The following is a 5,000-nucleotide window of genomic DNA, read 5'->3' on the forward strand; positions in this document are numbered from 1 at the left end:
GTTAGAACTAGGGCGGTATCTGATCGCCTTCGAACCTCTAACTTTCGTTCTTGATTAATGAAAACATACTTGGCAAATGCTTTCGCTTCTGTTCGTCTTGCGACGATCCAAGAATTTCACCTCTAACGTCGCAATACGAATGCCCCCGCCTGTCCCTATTAATCATTACCTCGGGTTCCGAAAACCAACAAAATAGAACCGAGGTCCTATTCCATTATTCCATGCACACAGTATTCAGGCGGGCTTGCCTGCTTTAAGCACTCTAATTTGTTCAAAGTAAACGTGCCGGCCCACCCAGACACTCAATAAAGAGCACCTTGGTAGGATTTCAACGGGGTCCGCCTCGGGACGCACGAACACGCACGAGGCGGTCGCACGCCTTCGGCTCGCCCCACCGGCAGGACGTCCCACGATACATGCCAGTTAAACACCGACGGGCGGTGAACCAACAGCGTGGGACACAAATCCAACTACGAGCTTTTTAACCGCAACAACTTTAATATACGCTATTGGAGCTGGAATTACCGCGGCTGCTGGCACCAGACTTGCCCTCCAATAGATACTCGTTAAAGGATTTAAAGTGTACTCATTCCGATTACGGGGCCTCGGATGAGTCCCGTATCGTTATTTTTCGTCACTACCTCCCCGTGCCGGGAGTGGGTAATTTGCGCGCCTGCTGCCTTCCTTGGATGTGGTAGCCGTTTCTCAGGCTCCCTCTCCGGAATCGAACCCTGATTCCCCGTTACCCGTTACAACCATGGTAGGCGCAGAACCTACCATCGACAGTTGATAAGGCAGACATTTGAAAGATGCGTCGCCGGTACGAGGACCGTGCGATCAGCCCAAAGTTATTCAGAGTCACCAAGGCAAACGGACCGGACGAGCCGACCGATTGGTTTTGATCTAATAAAAGCGTCCCTTCCATCTCTGGTCGGGACTCTGTTTGCATGTATTAGCTCTAGAATTACCACAGTTATCCAAGTAACGTGGGTACGATCTAAGGAACCATAACTGATTTAATGAGCCATTCGCGGTTTCACCTTAATGCGGCTTGTACTGAGACATGCATGGCTTAATCTTTGAGACAAGCATATGACTACTGGCAGGATCAACCAGGGAGCTGCGTCAACTAGAGCTGAGCAGCCGGCCGCCCGGGAGTGTGTCCCAGGGGCCCGCGCGAACACGCAAGCGTCCGCTCAATTATTCTGCAAACAGGAGGAGGCTGAGCTCCCCTGCACAATACACCTCGAAACCCTCTCAGGTCCCGGCGGCGCGCAGCGCCGTCCTAAGTACTTGGTCGGGTTCGAGAGAGGCGCAATCGCCCGGAGTTAGGCGAGTAGACGCTTTAGGTGCGACCACCCGTGCTCCCAACTGAGCTTGCCGCTGCCGACAGAGGCCCGGGAGCGTGCTGTCGTGGCATTGCCGGCGGGAGACAACACGCGCCACCTACGGTGACCGGCAGCTCCAACGCCAGCGCCACAGAAGGGCAAAGGCCCCACGTGGGTGCCGAAGCGAACTCTCCCAGCACAGCGCACGTGCCAACACGTCTGCACAACTGCGATACAAACCACCAGCGAGAACCGCTGGGGCGACCGAGCAGCAGACGGCGTCGCGGCGCCGAGTGCCGGGCGGCGGCGCATCCTCAACGCACACAGTCCTCAGTCGGACCAGCACACTGCAGATGTCCACCGCGCTTCGCACCGGGCCCGCGAGGACCCACTTTGGCCGCCCGGCGCCGCGCGCAGGGTGCCCCGGCGCGCAGCTGCGCCGCCTGCCGCGTCCGTCGGCCGGCGCGCCTGCCACTGGGCGCCCCCACCAGCCGGCTGTAGCGCGTGCGCCCACGCACCGCGCGGCCAGCACGCCGGGCGGCCCCCCCTCACCGGCCGGGGACGGTCCCGCCCAGCCACCGCCGCGTATCGCTTCACACACAGATTTGCCCTTACTGATTTACCTCCAGCAACAACAACCGCACCACAATGGGTTTACCAGTTGTTCATTTGCGTAACGTCACCAGCAAACGTAGACGTCCATCCCAGTTTGCAAATGCAACGATTATTGCATACCTGTCTGTTAGGTGTCACGACACACTACGTCTGCCCACATACACGCAACAAAATGTGCACGACTAGAGAACACGTGGGAGGTGGCCCCCTACGTATGCGATGTCCATTACGAGACCGACTGTCAACCAGCATCTGTACCATGTCGCAGATGTGGAACGCGGTGCACCATGCTATCACACTGTGTGAGAAGAGACGACTACGTTTGAATACACGCGCCACTACATCAACAGACGGCTCATGCTGATCGCCATCCAGGGCGTCCGTTACTCCCACACGTCTCTATGGCGTACCACACTGCAATGTAGCTGTTATGGGGAGACGGCACGTGGCTGAGTGCACAACATTTGGACCGTATGGTTCGCTGTTGTTGGGCGCAGTCGTTGTACAGTCACACATGTGCCACAGCGTATCATTCAGTACATACGGACCTATGTGCAGTACAATGTGAGGGTTAAGCTTACGACATCAGCGGACAGTGGACACAGGCCGTACCACGACGTAGACTGAGCGCTTCGACATGCGAATGCCAGTGAACAGCTGCGAAGGGCATTGAACACGCAAGCACCTGAACGACCAGCGTGCGAAGGCAGGGGGGAGGGGGGGGGCGATGTACATCCTGCAGTCGTCCACATTACAGTGTACAGCGGGAGCATGTAAAAAGTAAGCAACACTTGCGAAGTGTTGAACATGAAACGATACACAAGAGGGTGGGCGGTGCGAGTAGCGAACTATATTCAGAGGGTTGTGGTTAGACAACACTGGATTAATGTAACGTGTCATATGCCAATTACAGAGCAGGTTAAGGCACAACTTGGGTTAGGTTAAGGCACAACTTGGGTTAGGTTAAGGCACAACTTGGGTTAGGTTAAGGCACAACTTGGGTTAGGTTAAGGCACAACTTGGGTTAGGTTAAGGCACAACTTGGGTTAGGTTAAGGCACAACTTGGGTTAGGTTAAGGCACAACGTGGGTTAGGTTAAGGCACAACGTGGGTTAGGTTAAGGCACAACGTGGGTTAGGTTAAGGCACAACGTGGGTTAGGTTAAGGCACAACGTGGGTTAGGTTAAGGCACAACGTGGGTTAGGTTAAGGCACAACTTGGGTTAGGTTAAGGCACAACTTGGGTTAGGTTAAGGCACAACTTGGGTTAGGTTAAGGCACAACTTGGGTTAGGTTAAGGCACAACTTGGGTTAGGTTAAGGCACAACTTGGGTTAGGTTAAGGCACAACTTGGGTTAGGTTAAGGCACAACTTGGGTTAGGTTAAGGCACAACTTGGGTTAGGTTAAGGCACAACTTGGGTTAGGTTAAGGCACAACTTGGGTTAGGTTAAGGCACAACTTGGGTTAGGTTAAGGCACAACTTGGGTTAGGTTAAGGCACAACTTGGGTTAGGTTAAGGCACAACTTGGGTTAGGTTAAGGCACAACTTGGGTTAGGTTAAGGCACAACTTGGGTTAGGTTAAGGCACAACTTGGGTTAGGTTAAGGCACAACTTGGGTTAGGTTAAGGCACAACTTGGGTTAGGTTAAGGCACAACTTGGGTTAGGTTAAGGCACAACTTGGGTTAGGTTAAGGCACAACTTGGGTTAGGTTAAGGCACAACGTGGGTTAGGTTAAGGCACAACGTGGGTTAGGTTAAGGCACAACGTGGGTTAGGTTAAGGCACAACGTGGGTTAGGTTAAGGCACAACGTGGGTTAGGTTAAGGCACAACGTGGGTTAGGTTAAGCACAAATTGCGTTACATTGCGGTACAAATTGCGTTACATTGCGGTACAAATTGCGTTACGAATTTGGTTAGGTTGAGGTGCAAAATGGGTTAGGTTAAGGTGCGAAATGGGTTGGATTACAGTACACAACGTGGTAAGAGCGTGTGTTGGGGGGGGGGGGGGGGCCGAGGTTCGTTGGTAGTGATCATTGTAAGTGAATGTCGGAGGCAGCGTCAGTATGTCACAGCAGTTATGTCTCGTCAGGATGCGCTTATGCGCTTTTCGCTCGTGACTGGAGGCGCGCCGCGTCTGTGGTTGCGGCAAGGGAGCGGCAGACCTGTGTGATTCATTCCTGCCATTGTTTCTGTGCCGTAACAGGAGGCAGTGAGGTGGTGTTGGGTGCACCCCTGTGTAGGACATGTGTGGGTGTTGGTGGCTTATCTGAGCAATTGTGGATGTCGGACGGGTGGGATATTCTATTTTAGAATTGGACCCCCTGGTGTGGTTATCATAGTGTGGATGGTGTACTGTGGCGGAGAGGATGCACCGGACGTTGGTCCATGCTGGTGCTTACATATTGTATCTGTGTCTGTTACAGGCAGAGAGTAATGTGTGATAGAGTGTCTCGCTGAGGTGTGGTTCATATTGTGTGCACAGACTTACAGCATGTATAGGGACAGCGGGAATTTGGCATATTGGATATAACTCTTCGTGAAACGCAAGATATAGGGGTGGATTGCAACGTACGAGTGCGGGAAGAGTCCGCCGTTCATCCGCTGGAGTTGCGATTTCGGCGGTTGGGGTGGGGCACGTGCGGGTGCGGGTGGAGTGATTGTCGGTTGACTACTTCGTGCGACGCAGGCACTGGCGTTCGGGTTCCTGTGGTGGACAGATGATGCAGGCTTTGTGGGTGGCGTCGGAAAATGGGTACTGTGGGACCTAGCGATGTCGTAGTCGGGGTGGCGTCTCATAGATGGCGGTATCGTCGGTGCAGCAGGTCATGTTTCGGGAGACTTGCAGATGGCGGTATTTAGTTTTCGTGTTGCGCGCGACATGGTGGACGTAGTGTCGTCCGATTCGCGTAGATGGGGCTATTGCATGTGGTTTCGTCACATTGTCATAGATGGCGATGCTGTGGTTTGGCAGTATGGTTGGTGTAGTTCCGTTGGATTCCTGTAGATGGAGGTGTCGTTTCTGGGCCAGACGGCAATGTAGTTTGGTCACATTCTC

The 5,000-nt window shown here is 53.7% G+C and overlaps 1 non-coding gene across 1 annotated transcript in view; it reads right to left on the minus strand.

The window, feature by feature from the left end:
• LOC126141719 (small subunit ribosomal RNA) overlaps positions 1–1,119 on the minus strand; it is a 1,909-nt gene extending 790 nt beyond the window's left edge. Inside the window, exon 1 of the ribosomal RNA XR_007529561.1 lies at positions 1–1,119. This exon is cut by the window's left edge and continues 790 nt beyond it. This is a non-coding gene — a ribosomal RNA (small subunit ribosomal RNA).
• Between the last annotated feature and the right edge of the window lie 3,881 nt (positions 1,120–5,000).

Source organism: Schistocerca cancellata, unplaced genomic scaffold, assembly GCF_023864275.1.
Source record: "Schistocerca cancellata isolate TAMUIC-IGC-003103 unplaced genomic scaffold, iqSchCanc2.1 HiC_scaffold_745, whole genome shotgun sequence".
NCBI lineage: Eukaryota > Metazoa > Arthropoda > Insecta > Orthoptera > Acrididae > Schistocerca > Schistocerca cancellata.